Source organism: Humulus lupulus, chromosome 5, assembly GCF_963169125.1.
Source record: "Humulus lupulus chromosome 5, drHumLupu1.1, whole genome shotgun sequence".
Classification (NCBI taxonomy): Eukaryota; Viridiplantae; Streptophyta; class Magnoliopsida; order Rosales; family Cannabaceae; genus Humulus; species Humulus lupulus.
The window spans coordinates 211,603,925-211,614,945 of record NC_084797.1 but is presented as its reverse complement, the minus strand read 5'-3'; positions in this window follow the sequence as shown (position 1 = coordinate 211,614,945).

Sequence of the window (11,021 nt, the reverse complement as noted above, 5' to 3'; positions counted from 1 at the left end):
TATCGGTCCGAAAGCCAGTGTGATCCTCGTCAGGGGGATGCATACTGATCTGATTGTACCTTGAGTATGCATCCATGAAGGAGAGGATCTCATGTCCTGCAGTTGCATCGACCAACTGGTTTATCCTTGGGAGTGGGAAGCAGTCCTTTGGGCAGGCTTTATTGAGGTCTGCAAAATCTACACAGGTTTGCCATTTTCCGTTAGGCTTGGGAACCAGTACCGGATTAGAGACCCACAATGGATAAAATGCCACCCTGATGAACCCATTCTCCTTTAGTCTCTCGACTTCCTCTTTTAAGGCTTTCGATCTATCCTTATCGAGCATCCTTCTTTTCCGTTGCACGGGTGGAAAACTCTTGTCAACGTTCAGGGCATGGCTGATAACTGCAGGATCTATCCCAGCCATGTCTTTGTGTGACCAGGCAAAAACTTCCTGGTTCTTTCTCAAAAACTCCACCAATGCACACTTCATTATTGCTTCTAAGTTTTTCCTGACCTTTACCACTCTGGTTGGGTCTTCTTCGTCAAGTTGGACCTCTTCCAGGTCCTCGACGGGTCCAACATCTTCCTCAAAATCCCTAAAGCGAGGATCTAAGTCCCTATCCTCACTTTGGGAAACACCCTATTTGGTGACTCCATCACCAGATTGGGCTTGTGTATCAATTTCCATCTGCAACCTATCTGGGGGAGTGCTTTTCGACATTCCCTTCTTTGCCTTTGTAACTGAGGCGTTGTAGCACTCCCTTGCTTTTCTCTTAATTTCCTACCCCTGCGTCTGTCGGGAATTTCATGGCCAAGTTCCATACTGAGGTGACGGCCCGAAGATCAACCAGTATGGGCCTTCCAATAACAGCATTGTACGCCAAAGGATAATCGACTACTATAAAAGTAGCGAGTAATGTCCTGGTTGCAGGCGTTGTACCTGCTGTGACTGGAAGTCTGATTGACCCTGCTGGGGCGAGTCCCTCACCAGAGAAGCCGTAAATTGTTTGGTTGCAAGGCTCCAAGTCCTTGGCGGACAACTTCATGCGTTCCAGTGAAGATTTGTACAGGATGTTCACTGAACTTCCTGTATCCACTAGTACTCTTTTGACCATCATGTTGGCGATTTGAACGTCCACGACCAGCGGATCAAAATGTGGGAACCGAACATGTTGGGCGTCACTATCAGAGAAGGTTGTCTCACCATCCTCTGACCGAGCCTTCTTCGATGCCCTGTCCTCCACAGCCATCATCTCGATGTCCTGGTCGTGATGTAGGGTCTAAGCATATCATTCCCTCGCCTTTCCACTGCGTCCCGCGAGGTGCGGGCCTCCGCAGATGGTGAGTAAAGTGCCAGCTACGGGGTCAAGCTGCAAAGGTGGTGAGCGTTGGCGTGTGGGCGCATGCTCGTTGCCACCTGGAGCCTCTCATTGGGAATTTCCTTAGGCCCGTACATATCTTCTCAAGTGTCCTTGTCTAATAAGGAACTCGATTTCATCCTTTAGCTGGTTGCATTCATTTTTACCATGTCCGTAGTCTTTATGATAACGACAGAACTTGGTAGTGTCTCTCTTCGAAATATCTTTTCTAATGGGAGCAGGTTTTTATAAGGCACACTGGAACTCATGGCCTGATACACCTCTCCCTGAGACTCAATAAGGGCAGTGTAGTTAGTGAACCGAGGTTCATAACGATTACCCTTGGCTCGTTTATTGTCAGAGGTGGAAGGCTCATTATGTGGCCGTTTCCCCCCATTCTTGCCATTGCCATTGCCGTTCTCGTTGCCTTTGCCGTTGCCGTTGGGGTTTTACCCATTGGCGGCTTTGGCAGACTCGGCAGTCCCCTTATCCTTGCCTGGGGGCTTTCCTTCACTGGCTATGGCAACTTCGAGCTTGATGTATCGATCAGCTCGATCCAAAAATTCCTGGGTAGTCCTGACCCCATGCTTTCTGAGGCTGTTCCAAGGAGGCGTGCGGCGCTTAACTCATGCAGTTATGGCCATCATCTTGCCTTCGTCTCCCACTGTTTTGGCTCCTGCAGCTACTCACATAAAACGCTGGATGTAATCCTTCAGTGGTTCTCCGTCTTGCTGGCATATTTCGACCAGCTGATTTGCCTCAGTTGGGTGCACACGACCCGCATAGAATTGTCCGTAAAATTCCTTTACGAACATCTCCCAAGAAACAATACTTGCAGGAGGGAATTTGAAAAACCACTCCTGTGCAGCATCAGAAAGTGTTGCAGGAAAGATCCTGCACCAAGCGTCTTCAAACACTTTCTGAATGTCCATTTGTATCTCGAACTTATTGACATGAGATACTGGGTCACCATACCCGTCAAAGTTTGGAAGTGTACGCATCTTAAACTTGTTAGGAGTTTCTGCCATAGCTATCCTTTGAACGAAAGGAGTGCCCTTTGTAACGACCCAAATTCGCTAATAAGGCTTAAGGGCCTTGATCAGTGTGTCAGGAGGGCATTAATGGAATAATTGTGATTAAATGAGTAATTATATATTTAATGATGTTTATATGATAATTTATTATATTATGTGGTAATATGATATGAAATAAATATGCGATATATGTGAGAACCACATTATTATGTGGACAAGTTCGCAGAGCACGACTCAAGACGATTCTAGGGTCAGATAGCGGGGAAAGTCACAACGGGGCTTAAGATATGACTTTGGATAAGTCGGGAGTATTTTTAGATAGCGGGTAGTGATCTGGACTATCGGGTCATGAAAATAAATATATGGAGATATATTTGAGGTTAGGATGTCTAGGCGGGAATATTGGGGGATTTTACTATTTTGGCCTCGAGGACCGTTCCGGCACCCCGAGCCTCGGGATTAACTTAACAGATAATTTAGACATAAAGAAACTTTTAGAAGAAAAACACAAACCGACTAAGTGCTTTTATCTCAGCTCTCTTTCACGCTCAAGGGAAAACAAAGGAAAGGAAACACAGAAAAACAGGGGAACAAGCTGGAATTTCTGGGATTTGTGGTGAGGATTGGGAGGTTTAGCTCACGAGTAAATCAAGAACTAAAACAGGGATTAAGGTAAGCATCTAATTCTACTTTCTGTGGTTGAATTCTGAGTTCTAGCTGGGTTTTGGTTAAGTGTTGAAACAAATATGGTTTTGATGTTTTAAGGCAGAATTAAGAAGGGAATTTGGGAACTTAGCTTGGCTATGGCTTGGTGAAGTGATTCAACAGCAAAGGTAAGTTTCAACTCCTGGTTAAGAGGCTTTAAATTGGGTTTGAATGGCTGGTTTGAGTGTTTATAGCTCTTGGGTTTCAGAAATGGAAAAGAGAGGATTAAAGTGTGCTAGGCTGTGTTTTCTCAGGAATTATGTTGTTTAGATCATGCTAAAGGAGTTGGGAATTAATTGGTTAGGAGTTGGGAAGTTTTGGGATGGTTTAAGGTGAGGTTTCAGGCTTAGAAATGGTGTAAATTCTAGGTTCGAAAGGGAGGGTCACGGCTCTGTTCTAGAGCGCTGCGGCCCTAGCATGCAAAAGAGCCAAGAAGGCTCGGCCAAGGGAGAGCGCCGCGGCGCCCAAGGCAAGGGCCACGGTGCGTGTGTGGTTCAGCGTGGGTGTTGGTTCTGTTTTGGGGAAGGGTCGCGACTGGGCTTCGGGGGCCGCAGCCCTTTGTTGCACACATGAGTTTTTGAGGGTTTTAGGCTCGGGAAGGTGGTCTAGTGTGTTCGGGATTTGTTTCACCACCGTGCTTGGTGGAATTCGGATTCCCGGGAGTTAGTTTATAATCAGAAACCTATATTTGAGTATTTATGAAACCCTATACTTTGGTTGTGGCTAGGTGATAAAAGCTTAGGCTCGGGAACGGATCGTGCTTGAGGGGCATTGCTCGTAATTCAATAACCGCACAGACTAAAGGTAAGAAAGCTGCACCTGGTTGAATATATGTGATGGGACTAAGGGCTCCCTATTGTAAATGCTTGAAAAGATGGTATTATGCCATGCAAGCCATTTGGTGAACCAACGGCCTAAGGGTGCCAAGGGTTACACTAGCGCACAGGGCGCGGCTCGGCCACTGGTAGCCGAGGACAGCTTATTATGCACTGAGCTCGGTTTAAGCAGGCCGGAGTCAGTGGGTTAAATAGAGGGTGCGGCCTAAGTCGTTGGCCCTGAATATTATGTGATATGAGTATTATATGTGGTGGAATGTATCTTGAATTGGATTGTATATGCTGAATACCTGTTGAGGATTATCTTATGGGAATACATGCATATTGAACTATTTGTCTGTTATTATTGTTTAAGTTGTTTATGATGTTTTCTTGCTGGGCCTTGGCTCACAGGTGCTACGTGGTGCAGGTAAAGGCAAGGCAAATTAGATCAGCCCTGATTGGAGAGCTCAGCGAGCAGAATGTACATAGCCAGGTGCTCGGCCGCCACGGTTGAGATCTAAGCGAGGACATGGAACCTAAAGACTGTCTATTTTGCCTTAGTATGGCTAGTGGATATTCATGTATTTTTGGGAGTCTGTAAACTTGTTCTAACTTTGTTTTTATATGGGATCCCATGTTTACTACAGTTTAAATATATGAAACTAGTATTTTGAGACCAAAACCTTTTTAACCTTAGCTTTTACATGTCTAGTGACACGTTTTCAAATTAATGACTTGATTAGCAAGTCCTGGACCTTTATAAGTACACAGTGTAACGGTCTTGGCTATCCAGGGCGTTACACCCTTTCTCCTATCGTGATCGATATAAGACGCTCTTCCCCCAACCAACTTTTGGACTGCCTGGTTGAGGGCATCTATCTGGGCTTGCACGGCGCCAGGAATCGCCGAGGCCTCTGCTGTTGGAGGAATGTACTCATCGTGTCGTTCCCTGCGATCGTTGTGTACATCTCTTAAATCCTCATCTCTTCTCCACTGCTCGCTGACTCCGAGCCGGTTAAAAACGTTATTTTGTCTGGGCTGCCCCCCAGCGTCACGTCTTTCAGGTTGGTCATCCCTAGGTGGTGGGCTTCTGCCCCCACCTCTTTCTTCATTTCTCCGACTGGCATTTCCTCTGCCTGAGTCAGCCTCATTATAACCATGGCCATCTCTGAACCTAGACTAGCCATGGTGGGATTGACTGTTCCCTCGGTTGCCTCCTCGGGCTGGAACGTCCCGGGCGTTCAGAGGGTGGCCTGCGTTGGTCGGTGGGTCCCCGTGCATTGTCATGCCGTGGGGGACCCCAGACCGCAGATCCTGTCTCTGAGTTCCTTCTGTTACTAGAAGGACGCTGCCCTCTGCTCGGTGGGTTCGACTCTTCGCCCCTATGGCGTCTAGGATTGCGGGGCTGCTGCCCGGCCCTATTCTGCCTTGACTGCGGGGGATTGCCGCGACCAGCCTGGGATGGAGGCTGCGCTTCAGGATCCCTTAGAAGGACATCGTCCTGAGGCATTGGTGGCTACTTGGGCCTTTGGGGGATCAAGGGCTGGATCGGCGGGCTAGGATTAGGGCCCCTTTGTGGTGGCCCATTTGAAGGTTGATCAAGCTGCGATGCAGGTGTAGCCTGATTCCTAGCCAGCTGTAGGGCTGCTTCGAGGGCTGCCATGGCTTCCCTCTGGTGACAGTCCATCTCTGCCTGCCTTTCACTCAGTTCCAAGCGCTGTCACTCAATCTCTTGTTGCTGCCTTGCCATAATCTCGGCAGCACTTTCCTGGCTGGCCCTCAGATTGGCCAATTCGTCCTGCAATACCCCCAGGGTATTCTTCAGCGTCTCGGAATCCAGTTCTTCATCATTGAATTCCAAATGTGGCTCATCTTCGGTCACATTTGGAGGAGGAGGCGGCTGAGATGGTGCAGCGCTAGCCGCCTATCCAGTCTTCTTTGTTGTTTTTGCCATTGATATTTCAACAATATTATATCAAGCTCTCAATGAAAGCACCAGAATGTTGACCCTGACTTTGGTCAACTGACACGGAGTCAAAAATGCTTGATGTGGATAGATATGTTGAAATGAGAATAATGACGAAAACAGTAAAGCACACAAGAATTTATAGTGGTTCGGCCCCAGAATCTGGTAATAACCTACGTCCACTTGAGTTGTTATTGATATAATATTTCAAATGAGTGATCAAAGAACTAGGATTCAATGAGTTTCACCAACCTCTGAAGAACAAAACAATATATCGAATGTGATAGCTCTAGCTTACTCGTAAATCTCTAATCTCCAGTAATTAGAAAGCCAAAAGTCTCTCCAAAAAGTCCCTTCCTTGAGCTATTTTTCTCTATTTATAGGCTCAAGGAAGATTACATTAATTTGTTACATATAGTCTTTCCTAAATAATCGGATACTCAGGAAATCATGGGAGCTAATTTCGGATATAATCATAACTGCATAAGATTTTCTCCAAATATACCAAGTATACGACCAAGCTGGTCGTATATAACGGTTGAGCGTTGCGCCACGGAAATCTTTCTAGTCAATGGTCGAACAAGACTTCCGCCAGGTGTCAGCCACGTGTACCAAACGTCTGCCATGTCATCCATGCCTGTTTTTTGGATAACAAGTATTTTGATAAATAGTTTAATTAAAAGAAATATCTAGAAGTTCTAGAACCTTCCAGAAACTTTTAGGATCGTATTATGACTCAGTCAAAGCTGTTTAGTCAATTCAAAATATGCTGAAAAATTGAAAATACATGTTTGATATATCAACGTATGTCGATATATCACACTATAGGGGTCGATATATCGCCAATGAGAGATACAGAAAACACGTTGACTTTGCACAAACATTCGAACGGGGCTCGGGAAAATGGTCTAGGTGATATATCGCCCAGGGTAGGCGATATATCGCCCCTTGTGATGTATTTTTGAATTTTGAGGACTTTTTAATTTTAAAAATAGCCTTAACCACTTGGACCTGCCTTTGAATGATTTTGATCGAGTTTTAGGCGTTTGTTGAATGAAAATTCAAATCTTTTTCTTTTTATAATCATTTATTTATTCAAATTAAAAGGGGTTAGTTTCACTCCTTGAACTCTATAAAAAGGACCTAGTACTCAGCCATTTTCTTCATTCTTCAAGCAATTGTTCAGAGCCTCCAAGTTGCTAGTGTTACTATAGAGAGAAACACTTGGGTTTTGGGTTAAAAACTTTATCATTCTAAGCTTTTCTAAACACTTGGGAAGTGAGATATAGTGAGATTTTGGTATCGAGGTTTAGATCAATTCATAAGAACATTCAAGGTATTCTTATCCTTAAGTTTAGTTCTTTATGGTTCTATTTGTTTATATGTTTATGCTATAATATGTTTTATGTATATGTTTTGTAGTCCTTGGGCATATTAGTTTCTTAGATAGTAAGCCCCAAGAATATGTTTTATAGTCGCTTGGGGATATGACTTGCTTAGACAACAAGCCCCAAGAATATATGTTGTTTTATTGTTATATGTTTTATAGTCTTATGTTTATGATTTATGATATATGATATATGTTGTTAGTAGATTTTCCTTGCTGGGCATTAGGCTCATTCCTTTATTTTTAGCTTGATGTAGGAAAATGAGTATGGAAGGCGGGAAGATTCATGGCAGCTTGGCTTGTGTGTTGAGGATGAATGGATTGAATGGACTATGTGACGATCGAGGATGACGTTGTTGTTTTTTTTAGTCTTTTTATTTATGCTTTTATGTATTTCAGCATTTAGCATTTAAACAAATTAAAGTTATGTTTTATGTTTCGTAAACAATGGGATCTCATACCTTATCACATTTTATTTTAAAGTTTTACCTTATCTTGTATTGGTACAACATTTTGGGTTTTAAATAAAGTTATGTTATTTATGATGTATGTTTCCCAAAAATAGTAGCTATGTCTAGTAGTTTTAATGGTCCAAGGTCTTAGAAATAGTTGGGTCATTACAGTGTTTGGCCTAACCCTATCTTCTTCTCTCCTGGGCTCGATTTCTTCTTTGACCTTATAGAATCTTTCTTCAATTTCCTCTATAATTACCAGTGCATGTGCACTGGTTTGGCCTTTACCCCTCATGGAGATATTGTAGCATTCTCAGGCTGCTAATTGATCTCCTTTCAATGTCCCGATACTACTAGACGTTGGGAACTTTACGTCCAAATGCCTAACATATGTGATTTCCCCCAGCCTGATCAGGGCTGGTCTCCCGAGTATGACATTTTCGATTGACAGGGTGTCCACTACTATAAATTATAGCATCTTAGTTATCAAGACCGGATAGTCTGCTAAGGTGACTGGGAGCTCGATGTATCTTGTACTAGCGATTCCCTCCCTTGAGAATCTGTATAGGGTCGTTGAATAAGCTTTTAGGTGTTTGGGGTTAAAACTTTTCTAAACAATTGGGAAGTAAGCTAGAGTGTGATTTCGGTGCTTGAGGTATAGATCGAAGCTCTAAGCTATCTAAGGTACTCTTAATCCTCGGGTCTAGTTTATTTCTATTCTGCTTATTTTTTTTTCTTTTACTTCAAATCCTAACTCATTATAATGGCTTTTGGTTAGGTACTTGATTTCTTTGAAACTTAAGATTTTCAGCAAGTCCTTATTTTGATGGTTTAGATCTTCTCTTCATCTTCTTTTATTTAGGAAACTTATGGTTTTAATGTTTGCTTTTAGGAGTTTCCGATCCCGCACATGTCTCCAATATTTCAATTTTGTTAACTAAAATAAGTTAGATTTTATGTGCTATGTGTTTGTATGTTTCTTTTTATGTCTTTAGTCACTCGGGAAATATGGTTGCTTAGATAGAAAATCCTGAGATTTTTATTGTTATCGTAGACTATAGTTGTGTCTAAACCTACCTCTTAAATAATAGTTAAAACAAGAGGACTATAGCAGTTTTTATCACATACTACGATAATGAGTTAATGGCCAATAATATTGTAGTCCACTTTATGTTTTATGTCTTATGTTTTAGTAGTTTTTCCTTACTTGGCATTAGGCTTATTCTTTTTTTTATTTAGATTGTGCAGGTAAATGAGCATTGAAGGCATGATGGATCCGAGGTGGCTTTGGCATGTGTATTGGGCGAGGAACTAAAGGAATGAACCGATGGGATCGATCGAGGATGACATTGATATTTTGAGTCTTTTAATTGTGTTGACGCCATTTTTTGTCAACTTGAGAACATAAGAGCATGGATTCAAGAATAGAGATATAATCAAATAAACAATACCACATTTTATAGTGGTTCGGCCCCAAAAAGATGACCTACGTCCACTTAGTCACTTTTATTAATATCTAAGCCTGAAGAACCATAGTTTCCGGCGAACCTGCGTCGCCGGTTGTTCTATAGTCCTCCTTCACTTTACATTACATAAGGAGTGTTTATACAAGAATGGTCATTCGGCATTCTCAATTGCCTCCCCCTATTTCTATCCCATCTCCTCTTTTTTATAGTGAGGAGTTTAGGGTTATAATTAGATCACGGGCCTATGTTATTGGGCTTGGCCTGCAAATAATGCATTACAACAGAAATACAGTTATATTTTGATAAATGACAACTTTGTACTCCTTTGCTAACTCTGTTATCATGGATATTGTGTGCTGAACAAACAGGATCCTCCTATTAGTGTGTAATGGTTCGCCTTTTGCGAACTGAGGTTGAGGAATGCGGCTACGCGACCAAATTCCTTCTGTTAATGCTTGGTAGTCTGATTTGTACTCTGTGAGAACCGGAACTATTTTGCACTGCATGAGAATATGAAGGAAAAGTGTTCTGTTCATCATCCCTTCATAATTTCTATTTATTATTATTTTTTTAAATGTCATAAATGTCCAAAAAATGGGTATAACAATTTCCCCCTAAGTCAGTTTTCGTGCTTTGCGCAATTCTGACTTAGTTATGCGAACAATTTCCCCATTCATTTTTGGTTATACACTTATATGACATTTAAATAAAATATCCTTTTCACGATCACTTCTCTAATCGTTCCAAAGTCAATTTTTTTTATCGCAATTTTTTGGGCTTGTATTATGTTGCACTCCATAATAATAAGCCCACTATTTTGTAAGAACCTTGGGCCCATTTCTTTACAAACCATAAGCAAAAAATTCCTTGTTGTTCACTTAGGAATGAACACGACTGTAAGCTGCTTCTGCCAATCCTTGTGAGTTTCTGAGGAGAACCTGTTGTCATTGACAAGGAAGGATTTGTAACTCAGTTGGAGTGAAGTGGTCGTCGGGGAAAGAAAAAGGTTGAACCACGCTTGTTCGCCATTGGGTAAGCATTTTTTTCTTATGCAATCGACCGTAGTTTTTCAAGCCCTTATTCCTTTCGAAATTTTGAATTAAATCTAAAGAAAGCTCTCCAACTAAACCCCAGATTCGAAGTGTTGCAATTTCGAACTTACCCCACAGATATCATCTTTGGTGAGTTTCCAAGTGCTTTTGTCGTTCGGCCGCTTCGTCTAAATCCAAACGAATAAGTACTCCACAGCGACAAATTCTGAGAGTCCTTGTCATAAGTGAACAATATTTGTTCGTTTTATCCTTCATGTGACCTTCTATATATGCGAATAGACCCTTGATCATTCTTCTCGTTTAGTTACGTTTCTAAGAAACATACACAAGTGAAGGAGTCGCCGATCCTCCTTTGTGCCAGCAAACGAACAGATTCCTTTTTATAGATCAACCATTGTCATCTTTGTTCGTTTATTGTATACTAACAGAAGCAAGGTTTTATCATCTTAATGTAGTTATGCACAAACATGCCTCTATTGCATTCACCACTAGCGATCAAGAACCTTTTATTTCACACTAGTAAACGAACTCCTATCGTTTCCTAGGTATAGCTTCCAAACAAACAAACAAATAGACTCTTTTTTTTATATATTTATCCACAGACAAATAACCACTCTTATGCGAACAGATTGTCTCTAAAACGTACACACACACACACGATCGTAACTTTTTCATGTTCATTGCTCCAAGATAGAACATAAACGAACAAGTCCCTCTCTGTTGATCCCCTGTTTTCTCACTACACAACGCTTGAACAAGTTAATTTTCCATTAACCGAGTTAGTAAAAATGATCAAGGCCC